Source organism: Zootoca vivipara, chromosome 3 (assembly GCF_965207765.1).
Source record: "Zootoca vivipara chromosome 3, rZooViv2.hap1.1, whole genome shotgun sequence".
NCBI lineage: Eukaryota > Metazoa > Chordata > Lepidosauria > Squamata > Lacertidae > Zootoca > Zootoca vivipara.
In genome coordinates, this window is record NC_142586.1 from 85082761 (window position 1) to 85101646 (window position 18886).

The window sequence follows — 18886 nt, forward strand, 5'->3', positions numbered from 1 at the left end:
CTTATTTGCAAAAGTGAGAACCAATAAATGAAAGGGCAGCAGCAAAGCCCTTAGAATCATAAACTTGTTGAGTTGGAAGGGGCCATGAGGGTCATCTAGCCCAACCCCCTGTACCGCCAGAATCTTTTGCCCAACCTGGGGTCCAAACCCAAGACCCTGAGATTAAGTCTCATGCTCTGCTGACTTGAGCTGCTTTATTTGTTTATTATTGCATTTACTATCCCACTTTTCCTCCAAAGACCTCAGGGTAATGCAAATGGTCTTCCCCCACTTTATCTTCACAACAACCCTTTGAGGTAGTTCTCACAGTATTTTCTTTATCAAATTTTATATATTTATTCACGAAAAATACCGACATTGATTGATATCTCCTGAATTTCCTTGAAAAGGTAAAGGTAAAGGACCCCTGACAGTTAAGTCCAGTCACAGATGACTCTGGGGTTGTGGCACTCATCTCACTTTACAGGCCGAGGGAGCCGGTGTTTGTCCGCAGACAGTTTTTCTGGGTCATGTGGCCAGCATGACTAAGCCACTTCTGGCACAATGGAACACCAAAACCAGAGGAGCGCACGAAAACGCTGTTTACCTTTCCACTGGGGCTGCACCTATTTATCTACTTGCACTTTTTTGACATGCTTTCGAACTTCTAGGTTAGCAGGAGCTGGGGCAGAGCAACAGCAGCTCACCCCGTTGCGGGGATTCAAACCGCCGACCTTCTGATCGGCAAGACCAAGGGGCTTAGTGGTTTAGACCACAGCGCCACCCGTGTCCCTTGAATTTCCTTTTATGTATGCATATTTCCGGCAGTAGCCTGACTTTCTGTTCATGGATCTGATCCCGTCTGACCAATTATTCTATCCTAGGCTGGCAGAACCCACCAAAACCTACCATATCCTATATATACTTTGATCTCATGCTAAGTTAAACACCTGCTGCTCAGGTTCTAGATGGCACAAGGCCCTCACAGCATGCTGGGTAACAGTGCTCAAAATACATTATGAAGCATCTAATTAAAGTCAGCTTGGAGAGACACTTTGGGACAGTGGTATTTTTGCACATATTTTGGCATGGCTTGCCTGCCAGACACCTAAAGAAATGACATGAACTCTCTGGATTTTGACCAGCATGTTGGGCGATAAGCCGTTACTGCAAAGGAAAGTGACACACCGAGAGATTAAACGAGAGAGGAATCAATCAATTGGCATAGCACTTACGACTTCAGAATAGATTTAACCCTCCTGGATTTATAACTGCAAAGAAGCTTTTGAATTACAGAAAAAGCCATTAAATATGCAGCTGGCACTCAGAGCTCAAACGATCTCAGTCTCTAACTTTTACATATTAATTTTTAAGGCAGCGCTGGACAGCTTCGGCTGATATCTTAGGGCATAATTCAAGACATAGAGAAAGGGGTGCAGACTGAGTAGGAAGTTGATTGTGACTGTGCACACTGCTGGTTTAACTACTTATTTATTTTCTTGTATGGCTCCTAATGTTCTTTTGTCTTCCAAAGGTCTTTATCAAGGGACTCTGAAGGGGCTCACAGCAAAGGATTTATACAAAGGTAAATAACATCAAACTCTCAAACATCAAACTGCAGTACATAAATGAGGATTTTGCTTAAAGGATATAATTTACGTAAGTGCTGTAAAAATAATAAAACAGAGCACCATCCTCCCAATGTCCTGTCTTTCAGGCTGTGTCACCACAAAACCTCTCTCTGGAGCATGATATTTCTGCTGGCTGGAGGGGATATAGCCTATTTTTATTCACCTCAGCTCCACAGCATCTTCTCAAAAGGGTTGACACTCAGGGCCTGAAACTTACAACTCTGTTCATAAGAGCTTAGGGCCTTACAGAAAGGGGACAACAGGCATCATCTCAACTATCCTGAGGTAATAAGCTAGCTGCCCATAATGGTGGCTGCTCCCTGCCACAATTCTCCCACTGAGCACATGAAACCTTGTTAATGTGCTATACAACAGTGGGTTCCACGAAGGTCATATGACACACGTGAGATTTTGGACCCAGATTTGGGCCACATCTTATTGGAATGTATGCATAAGCTAGTGCATTTGTCCTGTCCTCTTTTAAAGCCACCCAAGTAAAGGCCTTTAATTGTTTTTAGATGTTTCCTCTTGCTTTAAATACTTTTAAACTCTATTTTTATTTGTTTTCTCTTCTCAAATAAGTGTTTGATGCCCTAGACACTGTTGAAAAGAATGGTGGAATATAATTTCTTCTCCCCATTGGAATTTATTACCAATGGATAGGATAATGTCCACTAACTGAGATGGCTTTGAAAGGTGGATTAGACAAATCCATGGAGGATAAGGCTATCAGCAGCTATTAACCATGATGGCTTTGCACTGTCTTCAGGATCAGAGGCAGCCGGCCTAGGAATACCAGCTGCTGGGGTACAATATCAGGAGAGGGCTATTGCCCTCCTGTTTCCATTGTGGGCTTCCCATAGGCATCCTGCTAGCTATTGTGGAAAACGGGATGCTAGACTAGATGAGGCCTTTGGTCTCATCCAGCAGAGCTCTCCTTTCTTATGCATATTAAGTAAAGAGCCAGGATTTTGCTGCTGCTTCCTTCCAAGTCTGCATTCATTGCTGCCACATGTTGTGTAGACAGACCCTAAAATAGTGTTACCAGTTCATGAATCTGCATAAGTCGTAAGGCTTTGTGACATAAAAGTCTGTGCCAATTGGCGCAGAAGCAAATGCAATTCTGCCAGGCACAGAAGCCTTAAACAACTCAGGACTGCGTCTCCCCATATCAACCGTCTCAGACTGCATTCATCATCTGACGCCCTTCTTCAAGTTCCCCTCTGGTGGGTGGCAACACGAGAATGAGCCTTCTCTGTAGTGGCCCCTTGTTTGTGGCATGCTCTCCCCAGGGAGGTTCTCCTAGCACCTTCATTATATATATTTTAAGTGCCATGTGAACACCTTCCTCTTCAACCACACCATGGACTGATTAATATTCTACAGCCCTTTAAACGTGTCCGTGGGTAGGAGGGTTTTTTGTTTTGCTGTTTTGTTTTCATTGTTTCCATCTTGTATTTTATTCTGTGAACTGCCCTGAGATCTTATGAAGAAGGGCAGTATATGAATTTAATAATCAACAACAACAACAACTCCCTGAGAAATGTGCCTAGCCTTATTGAAACACTCTGTATTTCCCTTGAGATTTTTCTGATCTGCCATGGTAGCGGGTGGGGATTTAAAGGTAAAGGTAAAGGGACCCCTGACCATTAGGTCCAGTCGTGACCGACTCTGGGGTTGCGCGCTCATCTCGCATTATTGGCCGAGGGAGCCGGCGTATAGCTTCCAGGTCATGTGGCCAGCATGACAAAGCCGCTTCTGGCAAATCAGAGCAGCACACGGAAACACCGTTTACCTTCCCGCTGTAGCGGTTCCTATTTATCTACTTGCACTTTGATGTGCTTTCAAACTGCTAGGTTGGCAGGAGCTGGGACCAAGCAACGGGAGCTCACCCCGTCACAGGGATTCGAACCGCCGACCTTCTGATCAGCAAGCCCTAGGCTCAGTGGTTTAACCCACAGTGCCACCTGGGTCAATGGACGCCCCATCAATACAGATTTCCATTTCATTTTGAATGTAGGTGCCACAGTTCACCTGTTCAGTAAATCAACTTGGCACTTACCTATGCTAAATGAGCCATGTAGACCCATCCACAATCTTTGATCTAGCAACTAGATTTATCAGTAGCAGTGCAGATGTGTACTCAAGCAAAGGCCCATGATAGAGGCCTCTGTCAGTGAGGGCATGCTCCTGCATCTGACATTCAAGAAAAGGGAAGGACAGTTGTCAAAGCCACTAGAGAAATGAAAAAGGCTTGTGGATTAAAAATGCACTAGCTGATTTCTGTCACTATCCATGACGCTCCTCAGTATCCTGTTTGTCTCCCCTGTGATGGATTGGGTAACAGAATATAGTGGAGGATCAGAAGGCCGGTAAGTGACAATGAAAGATTCAGAGGATGAAAGGTAAAGAGATTAATAAGCAGAGCAATTCTAGGAAGTCGCAAGGTCAGCAGCAAGATTTGATTCATACAATAATTAGAAGGTGGGAGCAAATTATGTAAGGCAAATTCTTGTCCAAGCCATCTCTCTGTTTTTATTTCTCTTTCTATTGCTATTCGTCCTACTACACAGACATCTTGGGGGAGGGAAATGTATGGAACATGGGTTTGATGGTCCAATGTGCAACTGGAATGACAATGGAATACAGCAATATTTCCATGCCTTTCATGTCAGAGCTCCTGGCACATGGATGGATCCTTGGATGATGTTCCTGTATTTTCAACTATTTTCTGGACCCTGCCACTGCACAAGCAGCTGCAGTCACTTAGTCCCTCTTTAATAGCGAAACCATTGGCTCTGTAACATTAGAATCCCACCTCCGTCTGAGTTGAGCAATGGATCAAAGACCTCTCTGGGATCTAGCAATGAAAGAGAAAGAAAACATTTAGCAGATGAGATGACTTGGAAATGTTTGGTTTTGTGCGATTCAGTTTCCTGGAATGGGATGAAAACTAGCTGATTACTGGCTGTGGCGGCCAAGTTCCCTCCCCCTTCTGCCCTCTCCAATTTCACTAGTGGGTGGATAATGGCCATGGTTTCATTAATAATTGGAAGCAAGATGAAAAAGGTTCAATATACTTTAAATGTTGAACGTAATGTTTATCATCATGAGGATACAAGCCATCAACCACATGATGCAGAGTTCTTCCACAAAATGTATTTAAGCTTCTATGAAGAAAATATATTCAAGTTCACACCATCATACTCCTTGTTAATTAGTCTGAAATGTCTGCCATGCTATAGTTTTATCCAGAAATCATGGAGGTATCATCACATATTCAGAACAGCGCATGGGACACGGGTGGTGCTGTGGTCTAAACCACAGAGCCTAGGGCTTGCCGATCAGAAGGTCAGCAGTTTGAATCCCCGCGACGGGGTGAGCTCCCGTTGTTTGGTCCCTGCTCCTGCCAACCTAGCAGTTTGAAAGCACGTCAAGCACAAGTAGATAAATACCTCCAGCGGGAAGGTAAACGGCATTTCTGTGCCCTGCTCTGGTTCACCAGAAGTGGCTTAGTCATGCTGGCCACATGACCCGGAAGCTGTCTGAGGACAAACACCAGCTCCCTTGGCCTATAGAGCGAGATGAGCGCGCAACCCCAGAGTCGTCCATGACTGGACCTAACGGTCAGGGGTACCTTTACCTTTACAGCCCAAACAGGACTGTACCATCTTGGTATACTGAGAATGCACGTTTTATGCTCAAAACAAACTCTCCCCATATGCAGAAATCTAGTATGTCAGGAAGACTAACCTCGTACTTGATTAGAACCTGTCTTCATAATGACCAGGTTTTCTAGCACTCTCTCCCACGAGGAAAGCATTCCGTTATATAACTCTCTTACTAGTGGTATGATCCCAGGACAGCTGGAACACATGTCTATTTCTTTGTTGTTGTTTTTAAATTTAGAAAGCAATGCATTCTTTCATCTCTCTTAAAAGTCACCTTCATTGTGGGCATACGTAGCTAGGTCATGAAGTGGGTTAAGTATATGTTCTCAATAGTCTTGGGCAAAGATGAAGAAGGCCACAGCAGCAATGCTGAACTCAGTGAAGTCTGGGCTGGGACTGGATTATGTGTGAGATAAGGAGGATGGAAAGGAGGGTGGCATGACATGGAGATGCATGTTGGGGGGTCAATGCACAGGGGTGGAGCTTGGCACTGTATAAAAGCCATGTCCACCTCTCATCTACAAAGCCTTTTCAGTTTGTTATCCCAGCCCTTGCTCCCCTGCAGATTGTTCGGTGCAGGGTTATCTAGTCACCTTGGTGGTGTGAGTTAGTTCCCCTACTCTGTATTGAGGACCAGGGTTGTTTCAGTTACTATTGGTTTTACTTATCACCAAGCAGGGCTGTGCAGGAAAAGGGAGGAATGGAGAAGAGGAGCATCCTGGAACTCCATGTGACTTTGGGACCCATGAGCAAGGCAAGGTTCTCCAATGAGGCCCAGATATATCTGTTCCAAAACTATGGAGCACTGAAGGAAGGCCTCCCCCCTCACCTGAAGAGGCATGGCTTGGGTAAAGTGGGACATCTCCAGCTCACCTTCAATATGTCAGGTGGTTTGTTCATAACAGGCATAGTAACCAGTTAGAAAGATTTCCACACATTTTATATTTCATACTGGTCTGTTTTCTTGTGAATAAAGTGGCCCTAGTTTATTGCATTCCCTCTTTCTGGCCTATTTATTTTCCACCTCCACCTGCAAACAATAACTAATCTAGGTAAGAGATCATCATGTTCATTATTATGCTCAAGGGCTACTTTGGATATGTCAGTTTGTAGGCTGCTGTCACAGCTGTGTGAAAGATAGCAGAGTTCCTTAAGTTGTGTCAACAAGGGGCTTGCAGAGCGTGGAGCCCATGTGCTCATTCAATATTTAATGTGTCTTAAAATTAAATACATTACTTTTTCATTTAAAGTTCTCTGTTGGGGGCAACGTTCCTGCTTGAAGGGGAACAAGAAGCTCCCAGCCCCTTCATGTTTCCTTTGCCCAACTGTCGAGCACAACAGCAAAGAACAATTTTGGTTTTCTTGTCAAGGGTGTCTTTTCAAATCACCTTTCTTAATGTCTAAAATTAGGAAACAGCGTCTTTTATGTACTGGGAATTAAAGACCACAAAATGGATGGGATTTATGGACTAACCCCGTCCCGTACCTCAAATTGGTTCAGCTGTAATTGTAGACAAACTGTACTGACTCTGACAAACTGAAATACCTCTAGGGTGTTCAACTGTCAAGCAAGTTCATTCACATCTCATCTCCTTTCTGAATGAGATATGAAAATGAGTCTGCTGCATTACATCTGCTGTCAAAGCAGAGGATGGATGCAGCTCCCTCTAAAGTGACAAGAGGAATGTTGCATTCCCCCACTCTGTCTGCAGAAGGTGCACGCACAAGGTCTGACTCTGTCCACAGGGGATTCAGCACATCCCTGTTGCAGAGAACATGGAAGGAAGTTAAAAGTGGACTTGAAGAAACTTGTCCTTTGGACCTGAAGCAAAAAGTAAAAAAAAAAAAAAAATAAGAAGCCTCTTGAACAAGCACAGAGATTTGTTTCCTGTTCCCTTCCTCTCCCCACAACCCCTTCCAAGCCTCTTCAGTGGCTGAATTGGACAGGAAGAGGCAGATATGTTGTTGGGTCATACATTCCTAGAGGTTTAAATGATCGAGCATTATATTATATTATATTATATTATATTATATTATATTATATTATATTATATTATATTATGTTATATTATATTATATTATTAGGAAGAAAAGACTAAAGGATTCCACCCAAGGCCATAACCGCCAAAGTTGTAACGAATTGCTACGGGGAAGACAAAACCTGCCAATGCAGGAAAATTTCTTCCCATCTGGTCCTTCAACAGCAACCAGTCAAAGACCGTAGCAGCACCCGCTAAACAAGAAAAAGTTAACCTGCAAACAAAAAGCATTAAACAAAGGGAGGGGAGGGTGGGTGGATCCCCTGAGCCAACTGCCTGGTTATTGTCATCTCTACCCCCTATTTATAAATGGGGCTGGCCCCACCTCCCACCAAGAAACTTGACTACTGAAGCTGGGCGTGAATTTCCAAAAATGAACACTGGGAGGCAAGCCAGCCCCTGTTTACCAGTAAGCCCCCTGGGAACTGTAGCATCATGTGCAATCCCACAAAGGGCACCCACAATGTAAAGTTTGAGTGCTCATTATATTATAATCAGTGCTTTTTTTCTATAAAAATGTTTAGGGGTACTCTCATTTTCCTTCTCATATTGAAATACTGCCCTGCAATGAGGCCAAACTTAGATTCACAAAATGTTTAGGGGTATGCGTACCCCTGTGTACCCCAGAAGGCACTGTAGTGTATTATTACATTACATTATTTGCTAGTTGTTTTTCTTACAGAGTCACGCCAAACAACTGACATTAAAAACCAATTAAGAAGAATAAAAAAAAACCTAAAAACATGGTCAAATCAATGATAGGTAGAAATGCCACTAAAAGTGGCAACAATATCACTCTTCAAATTACAGACCAAAAGACCCACCAAGAGATAAATCTCTTTGCTAAAATTGGACAAAGATGGTGCCAGGCATGCCTCCTTAGGGAGAGAATTGCACAAGTGGAGGGCCACCACTGAAAAGGCCCCTTCTTCAGTTGCTAAATTCAAATATTCTACTTAAGGAATGGGAGAGAAATCTGATTCAGTCCACATTTGAAGTCGACTTTATCAAATTCACACTTTGTGAAAGAATATGAGAAGTGAAACATGACCATCCTTCTAAATTTGCACTTCATTTATCCAAACAAACAATGCTTACTAAAGTACATAAAGTAGAGGAAAATGTGCATAAAAATGAAAATATTAGTTGGAAATATGCAAAAATGTATGATATTAGGAGAAATTGCCTATCGAAATGTGCACACGAGTCAAAAGTGCATGCAAAAATGTGTTTATTAGGAGAAATCAGAGGGTTATTAGATAGCTGCCAGACTCAAGTATTAGCATAGCATAGCATAAAAAGCAAGGCTTCTTTGCATGGTTGCATCAGTGCTTGGCATGGAATAGTTTGTGCAAATAAACCAGTGGGCCTCTAAAACTATGCATGCCCAATTATAGTTCCAGCCTTTGACCATGATCCCACATACCTTTTCAAATGAATAATGGAATATACAGAGGCAATTGCTTGGGGAGCCCACTGATCTAGCCCTTCCCCATATAGCTTAGTTTTAACTCACTCCTGTTGTCCTTGTGCCTCTTCTCAAAAGCAGGATGCTCTGTCAGTTTACAAAATGTGAGAGAGAAGGTTTGCAGCATCTGTGATCAACGTTTTATTGCACTAAGTATGTTATAAATCCCGCAGTCTATGATAGGTCGAGGTTCAGAACAGATGCCTTTAAACTCTGTCAGCATGAGCCATGTACTCTTCAAAGCAGAGAAAGCAATATGACTTATTGCCCTTGAAAAAGTATGGTTCATCTGTAATGCTGACAAATTGATCCTAAACTGAACCATTCCTGCAGCAGTGAAGTCATAATGCCAACTTGGAAAACTTGAGAATTAATTCCATAGCTGTACACAATTTTGGATCCATGATGAAATTATGGACACCCTGTGGTTGCAAACATCTACCCAAGCACAACCCTCATCCTCTCTGCTGAACCTGAATCTATTCAGTTCCTATTTTTGTTCAAAAGGAACATAAACATGGATGGCGGGGAAAGTGTGGGGGTGCAACATTTTTTTCTGGGGGAGTCTCTTCAAGATGTTAGATTTTCCAGATCCTACGTATTTAAACTGGGGTGGGTGGGTGAACAGAAATTACCTTTTACTGAAACGGTTTGTCTTGAAGACATTTCACATACCATGGTCGAACCATCTGACCAGGACCGGCCATCTGACCAGGACCGGATATAGGTTTGATGAAGCCCTAAGCTACTGAAAGTACAGTGGTACCTCGGTTTACAAACACAATTGGTTCCGGAAGTCTGTACTTAACCTGAAGCGTACTTAACCTGAAGCGGACTTTCCCATTGAAAGTAATGGAAAGTGAATTAATCCATTCCAGGCGGTCCATGGAGTACTCAACCTGAAGCATACTTAATCCGAGATATGAGTGTAATTGGTTCCGGAAGTCCGTACTTAACCTGAAGCAACCTTTCCCATTGAAAGTAATGGAAAGTGGATTAATCCATTCCAGACAGGTCCGCGGAGTACTTAAACTGAAAATACCCAAACCGAGGCGTACTTAAACCGAGGTATGACTGTAATGGGGCCCTTTATATGTCCAGCTGTCCACTGTCAACAACAAATTGCTGCTGTTTTTTGTGTTGACTATATGCTATATGATAATTTATGGACCTATTAGGTATCTAAAGCCATTTGCACATACCAAAATATGTATTTTATCAAAGTAATTGTTGAACTGAAACACAATTAAGAAGAAGTATATTAAAAATGAGCAAACAAGTGATATTTTAGGGAGCAGGCTAGCTTTTTTGAAACAAACAAACAATTTATTAAATTTTTTTGAATTTTTGAAACAAACAAACAATTTATTAAATTTTCCAATTACAAACCAATTATATCACATCAATTATTTCAAATTATACAAATAGGTAAAGGTAAAGGGACCCCTGACCATTAGGTCCAGTCGTGACCGACTCTGGGGTTGCACGCTCATCTCGCATTATTGGCCGAGGGAGCCGGCGTACAGCTTCCAGGTCATGTGGCCAGCATGACAAAGCCGCTTCTGGCAAACCAGAGCAGCACATGGAAACACCGTTTACCTTCCCGCTGTAGCAGTTCCTATTTATCTACAGTACTTGCATTTTGACATGCTTTCGAACTGCTAGGTTGGCAGGAGCTGGGACCAAGCAACGGGAGCTCACCCTGTCCCAGGGATTCGAACCGCCGACCTTCTGATCAGCAAGCCCTAGGCTCAGTGGTTTAACCACAGCACCACCTGTCATATCAATTAAACCAAATATGCCAAATCATAATTTTTTTTGACTTCCCATGCTTCAAAACCTGGGGAATCTGAGTAACGGTACGCACTGCCATCCTAATCCTGATGTCAAAATCTTCCTCATAGTCCATTATAGTCCCCATCTTTTCCCAACAATTCCTCTAGTTATTATCTCCTCTTTTGTCACAGCTTTTGAGATAAACATCAAACGAGATTTAACACAAAATCATTCTTCCTGTGTGGGTTTTTTGTCCAGTCCAACCTCCCCATAGATCCTTGGGCCCATTAATTATATCATAGGAGCCTACACAACACAAAACACTGTTTGTAGGTTTATTTTATTTGCTTTTTATATTATATTTTGGAAATGTATATCCAGTTGTTTTCTTTTGTTGTTTTTTGGGGTGGGGCAAGAGAGTGGGGCTCTAAACTATAGCTTGTTTAGCTTATACGTAAATCCGCACTGCATCTGACAGTGGAGGACACCTGGAACAAGGGATGCTGCCAGGAATGCATTCATCATGCCAACAAGTGAGGGATGGAGACACACTCACACAGATTACATTCTAAAGTGGGAGAGGCACAAACCAGCATAGCACTATGGCTGCAACTTATCATACAATGATGGGATGTTACCAAACTGCAGCTCCCATCACCCCTGACAATCGACCATGCTGGCTGGGACTGATGAACGTTGGAGCCTAAAAACATCTGAAGGGCCTCCTGTTAGCTTATGTAAAGAATTATCTTGTAAACATGAGGGGCACTTGCCTTTGTTAGCATCCAGCTCTGGGTGTTTCTGATGGTACCCCAAGCTCTGAATCATATGAATGGTGGCAGATCACATGATCAGATTGCCAAAAGCTGGGAATCAATTCAGACATAATTTTACTATCACTCCCATGTGCCTAGCAGCTAGACATGTGAATAAGAACTCATTTCTTTTGGGAAACTTCCCAGAAACTACAAACATCCTTGTACATATTTTAGAAGGGGTCTCAAGTCACACAGTTTCTTTCTTGTGCATCACATTCCATCAACATTTCCTGCTGATGTTCAGTAAGTCTACCAACAGAGAGACTCAACTTTGACCAACTCATTAATGATGAATGGAGAAAATTCTTATATTATTTCAGGATGCAAACAATTCCAGACATGTTTCCCAAGTCCCAAGGCTCTTGAATTTTTTTTAAATTATTCTTCCTTGAAATGCACACTTACCTGGGAGTAAGTGCCATTGAATTCAGTGGTGCATACTACTGAGTAGACATGCATAGGTTTGCATTGCTGGGTATGTTTATTGCTTCATTTCCCTCTACCACTGTTGATCTCATCATGTGTATGTTACCTTATGAAATAATTTGCAATGCTAAGCCATAGGGTAAGCATAATTTCCTTTACAAATTGCATCCATGTATCTCTACACCAACTTAATTCTTCAAATGTACTTTTTTATTTTGCCTACATATCCTGATACACATTTTTTTAAAAAAAGATAAGCCGTTTTGTGGTTTTTACATTTAATAAATCCCTCCTGTTTGAAATGTGTACAGTAAATGAAAATTAGGTTCAGCCAATATCTATGACTTAAAGCAATAATGATGATTTCCCTTAAGGGATATGCATACCTATTAAGTAGAAATGTGTTAACAATTATAATGATGAATTTTACAATCCTCAACCAGAGGGTTGATTGAAGATGCCATCCCTTTGCTGGAGAAAGAACACATAAAAACCCAGCTGTTTTGCTCCACAGTGGATGCCAAGGAAGTTTGTGAAGCAGGAATTCAGGATTTACATTAGCCATGGACAAAGCAGGTGGCATTCTTACTGAAGACTTCCTCCTTTGTCTCTAATATGGTCCTGTGGAACTGCAACAGAGGCAGTTAGGTTGTATGTCACTCCTTTTCTTCTTCCAATTAGGAATTTCCTGTTAAGGGATCTGGGTAGTCCCCTTCTCAACATAGTAGCCATGGGACCCTTTTCTGCAATTAACCAGAAGTGTGAAGAGATACCTGTACATGGAAGCAACAGAAAGAGCTAAGGCTCTATACAAGGAGATCCAAGTTGACTGCAGTGCCGGAAGGTGCTGGGAACAATGAAGACTTCATCCCTGGGCACTGCTACATATGACACATTTTCCATTGTTGGAGGTGTGGCAGTGTCCTGGGCCTCAGTGCTTGTTAATCTGATCCAGAAAGGAATGGATCCCTAGGTGCTAATTCCACCTGGTTCTAACAAGAAGTTCCTGAAGCATGCAGGGGTGCCGTTCATGGTTAGGCATCCACAAGTCTTGCATGTCAAGGCCCCCAAGCCCTCCCCCATTTGTAGAATAATAAAACACATGGACACCAGTATTTTAGGTTAATGGGATAATTAAGGACACAACTTTATTGGTTACAGAATCTGAGTGGTATTGGCTTAGGCACTGGAATTGACCCAACTATATCTGACGCCTGCCCACCATGTAGGTAGTCTGGTAAGGGTCAACCACCAGTAGGGGGAGCCCTGTTGATGTACAGTGGTACCTCGGTTTACAAACACAATTGGTTCCGGAAATCTGTACTTAACCTGAAGCGAACTTTCCCATTGAAAGTAATGGAAAGTGGATTAATCCGTTCCAGACGGTCCGTGGAGTACTTAAACTGAAGCGTACTTAACCTGAAGCGAACTTTCCCATTGAAAGTAATGAAAAGTGGATTAATCTGTTCCAGACGGGTCCGCGGAGTATTCAACCTGAAGCGTACTTAACCCAAGGTATGAGTGTAATTGGTTCCAGAAGTCCGTACTTAACCAGAAGCGTACTTAACCTGAAGCGAACTTTCCCATTGAAAGTAATGGAAAGTAGATTAATCTGTTCCAGACGGGCCCGCAGAGTACTTAAACTGAAAATACTCAAACCGAGGCATACTTAAACCGAGGTATGACTATACATCAACTGAAAACTCTCCCATGGTCCCCGATGGGGTCGTGGCATGGCCCTAGCCCTTACCCGGGCTTCGGACAAGATCCACACCCCTGGATCCCTTTAACGGAATGTCCTTAAAGAGGAGGGGCAGGTAAAGGCCACAACCTCCCCTCCCATAAACCAGATTTTATCAATGCCTAACCGGCAATCCTTACAAAGTTGTGATGATTGCTACGAGGTAGGCAAAAACCACATGGCTGGTGCCAATTTGCCGAGTAGGAAAATTACTACCAGGCCCCTTCAACAGGCGACCAAGTGTGGTCCATAGCAAGGCCAAGATGGCAAATGCATGAAGGAGGGAGGGAGGGAGGGAGATCCGATGAAGGAGGAGAAGAAAGGAGAACCCCGGGCTGCGCGGCTGTTTAAATAATGCAAGCCACGCCCCCCTGGTCGACTGGGTTGGTCAGTCGGGGGGTGGTGACGTGGCTGGGACTCCCTCTGACGTGGGTGGTATTGCCACACACACCCCAAGCACAGGGGGAGAGCATGTGGCCTGCCTGCCCCTGGGAGGGGGAGCAGCTTTCTCCGCACAGAAACAAGACAGCCTTGTGCTGGTGCAGCATAAGGTGTCCCTAGGGATCACTTATCTTTCTGAGGTGCACTAGCACAATCTGAAGCACAAAGTGTCACAAAAGCCAGGCCCTTCAGAATTTCCCAGCCTCCTCCCCCAAGAACCCATTTAAAAAGTATATCCAAATCTTAACATGAAGAAGAAGAAGAAGAAGAAGAAGAAGAAGAAGAAGAAGAAGAAGAAGAAGAAGAAGAAGAAGAAGAAGAAGAAGAAGAAGAAGAAGAAGAAATGTTTAGAGAAGATTGGAAACCGTTTATGGAATATATGGGGGGGAAATTTTGTACACCTGAAAACACTGGCAGCATTAAGATACAGTAAATTCAATGGTGTAAATAAGTTTTGATGAATGCAATAATGGAATACTGAATGGTTTAGTTTTTGTAAAATATGCAGGGATTTATGATATGCAAAATGAACCAGGGAAAGAGAAGAAGCGAAATCATTCATATTTTAAGGATGTTTAAATGACTATTTTAAATTGTAAAACAGAAAAAATAATAAAAATGACACACACACACACACACACACACACACACACACACACACAAACACACACGTGAGTATGTATGTATATCAAAATGGTTATTACTATTTCTACTTTGCAGATGTGTAAGGCTTAAGAACATAAGAAAATAAGAAGAGGCTGGCTGGATCAGACCAAACGCTACCTAGTCCTCATCCTGTTCTCCCACAAGCCCAACAGATGCCCATAAGCAGGATCTGACCTGAGTGCAACATCACTCTCCCCATTGGTATTCAGAGTCATGCGGCCTCCAAGACTGGAGATGCAACATAGTCACAATGACTAGTAGCTGTTGGTAGTCTCATCTTCCATGAATTTGTCTAATTCCCCTTTAAAGCCAGTCAAGTTGGTGGTCATCGCTACATCTTGTGGGAGCAAATTCTGTTGTTTAGCTAGGTGCTGTCCAAAGAAGTACTTTCATTTGTCTGTCCTGAACCTTGAATAAATGGAAGACAGGCAATAGATTTGAGAGTGGCTGTTATGCACCCTGCTTCAATAATACATTGTGACACCATCCACTGCTAAATGTTTAGGACAGCCTTCTCCAATCAAATGCCCTCCAGGTGTTTTGAATGACACCCCCCTGACCATTGGCTAGGACTGATGAAAGAAGAAGCCCAACAGCATCTCATTGATGAAGGCTGATATGGGTCCGCACTGCCACATCCCATGGGGAAACCTCACACCACTGCAGGAATATACAGTATGTGTTTTAATTGTTGTATGCTGCTTTGAGGAACATGAATGCAATGGAAGGGCGGAATATGAATCTTTCAAATCTATGAATAAGTTGCACAAAATACAGAGAAGGCAAGAAGGGATCCATATTAACCTCAAATCCATTTCCATGGATACTGATCTCTGGGAGCAAGTACATGGCGATGGTGTTGTGTACCGAGGCCCAAACTTCATACTCCATCCACAGCCCAGATAAATGCTGTGGATCCACCATGAGATGTGGGGAAAGAAGTGAGAACGAAGGGCAAGCCAACACTGTGCCTGCTGTCTGGAAGCTGTGTGGAAGTTACAAGCCAAGTCTTGGGTTCATTTGCTTCATAATAAAGGCTTTAAGTGTTGACTTGCTCCCAGCTGACAGACACTGCACTGTACAAACACAGCAAAATAGTGTCCTAATGTAACAATTTGTCACAGCAGGCAAGCCTAAATTATATGGAACTAATGAACTGCAAAGTCTCCCTATTCAGTTCAGAACTAAAGCTGTTTGTTGATTGTTAACATTTTAAAACCTTGTGTAATGAGCCAATGCAATATTTGTTTTCTTTCTCCCCCTGCCCCCCCTTCTCATCTGAGGCACTGATACCGACTTAGTTCCCAGGTTTTATCAGAAACAATGTACTCTCATTTCATGGAAGGTATGCCAGAATGGTTTCAGATATTAGCAGTAACTCTGCCCTGCTTTCCTTTGTGTACTTAAAATGTACAGTGAATGCAGTGGACTGATGGTTAAGACTAATAGTACTGCACACCATTTTTTTAGCTTGTAATGTCTGCTAAATACTTTCTCCAGTCTGAAATATTGGTAGAATGGAACAGAATTAAACTAAATGGATTATGGTTCTACAAGCCTTTTTCAAACAGTTATTTGATTTTGATTTCTAAGGATGATATCTACTAATCCAACTCAATCAGACTCAGAGTGTACACATAGAAATCAATGGCTATGCTCTCCCTCCATGGCGGAGGAAGTACCGTAATGCTTCTAAAAACTAATTATGGGAAACCACAGGAGGCAAGAGTGTTTGTCTGATCAGGTTCTGCTTGTGCGTTTCTCACAGACACCTGGTTGGCCACTGTGAAAAAAGAATGCTGGACTAAATGAGCCATTGGCCTGATCCAGGAAGCTCTTATCATGTTCCAATGGGTGTATGTTTCTTAACAATATAGCTTGCAATAGGTCCCACTCTGAGTTTGACTAATATTGGATGTCACCCACATATGAAGTATTGGGACTGTCTTTTATGGGTGGGCAGAATTGACAAGTCTCTATGCATGTGTAGGAAGGCCTAGGCCAGTGTGGGAGCTGTCCAGAATGACCTGTGGATTCCAGGATAATCCTTATTCCAACTCACCCTGGAATTCTTCCAGTCTGACAGTGGTTTTGATAGGTGGTAAAAACATAGCTGCCAAGTTTTCCCTTTTCTCGCGAGGAAGCCTATTCAGCATAATGGAATTTCCCTTTAAAAAAGGGATAACTTGGCAGCTATGGGTAAAAATGGGCTTCATCTTTACCATGAGGATATAGTTGAATAAGGATTGCTTCATTATTATTGTTTTAAGTTTTTATTTATACTTTTCAAGTGTATACATTTCATTAGTTTTACAATCCATTTAACATTTCAAAGTTTGACTTCCTTCCTCCTCTTTCTGCGGTTCCTTAAATTTATTTTTTAATATCTTCTGCAAATCCAAATTCATTTAATTTGCTCATTTAATTATCTACTTTAAATATATACTCTTATGAAATTGCAGGTTATTACAATAATCCTGCTAATGTTTTTATCTGCAATTTATCTGTAAATATTCAATGAACAATTTCCATTCTTTTATAAAAAGTTTGTTATCTTGATTTCTTATTCTCCCGGTAAGTTTCACTATTTCTACATATTCCAAAAAGTTTTTGCATCCATTCTTCCTTTGCTGGGACTTCTGCTTCTTTCCACTTTTGGGCAAGTAGCATTCTTACTGCTGTATTTACATGCCGGTAAATAAATTTCTATACAATTTAGGTAGTTCTGTCGCTATAATTCCCAAAAGAAAAGCTTCTGTGTTTTGTTTTTTACAAAAGTTATTTTGAACATCCTTTTCAATTCATTGTATATCATTTCCTGGTAAGCTTTAACCTTACTACAAGACCACCGAAAAAAGGATTGCTTCAGGGTGAAGGTGCTAATAATTTTTGCTCACAGGCATATACTTTCTGCAAAGCCAAGAACTCTGATAAGTCTTTAGTAGGTGGCCACTTGCTTATTGCCAAAAAAGAAGAAAGCATTACCTGAAAAAAGAGGGTTAAAGAAGTAGAAAGGCCATAGCTGAGCGGTAGAGCCTCTGCATTACATCCAGAATGTCCCAGGTTCTGTCTCCAGCATTTCCAGGTAGGGCTGGGAGAAATCCCTTCCTGAGACCTTGGAGAGCCGTTGCCAGTCTTTATAAATCATACTGAGCTAGATGGACCAATGGTCTTATTCAGTATAAGGCAGCTTCCTATCCTCCTGTGTTGACATAGATCTGCATTGCCCTCAGACCACCCAATGGAATTTGGGAAGAATGCAGATTCTGGAGTGGGCTACATTCTGATCTACACATTATTTCAGAAGCTGCATATCATGTGAATTTGTTCTGGGACGCAGCACTCCTAGAGTCTTTCGAGCATCACTACCAAATAGGTTTGTGCTGTGTTGGTGATAATGACTTGGTAGGAGATTTGTGAATATGAGGTCATGAGCAGTGAATAGATAGATTAGATAGATAGATAGATAGATAGATAAATAGATAGATGATAGATAGATACATGACAGACAGGTAGATAGATAGATGATATATAGATAGAGATAGAGACCTTCTGATACGGATGACCTTCTGAAGTCCTTGCAGTACAAAAAAATCTATGATGTACAAGAGCCTCTATAAAAGTGATATTAATAATATGGAAGGAAACATGCTTGAAACAACAAAACAAAGCAAAACAAAAGCTTAGGCGATGGGATTCTATATAGCAGTTTAAGTGTATGTGCTAAACTGCCTCTTAATAAATGGGTATGAAGAAATAAATGGGTATGAAGAAATGGGGTCACGAAGAGTCGGACATGACTAAACGACTAAACAACAACAACAATGAAGAAATAGTGCCCAGAAATACAGAGAAAGCCGAATTGTTTCCTTTATTCTTTTTTTTAAAAAAATAGTGTTATTGATAGTAGTTAAATGAGATTATAATTTCGTTATTTCTTTCTGGAGGTGACAGAAAAGGTGGCTTTGTGCAATTCCAGTTTCCAATGGCAGAGAGAAGTTGAGGGATACAACCAGTCAGCAGGATTTCCTCAGCATCAGACTCAAAGCATCCAAGTGCTGGCAGCTGTTTTGTGAAAAGTCACACTGGATTTTGTAGACGGAAGTCTACCTGTGGCTCAAGGCGTACAAATATTTCTGAACCAGAAGAATCAACTAGCCCATAACTGCAGTTAAATTTGTCTACAGAAAATTCAGAACTCATTGTAGCAGACAGGTAGAGCTTTGCTCA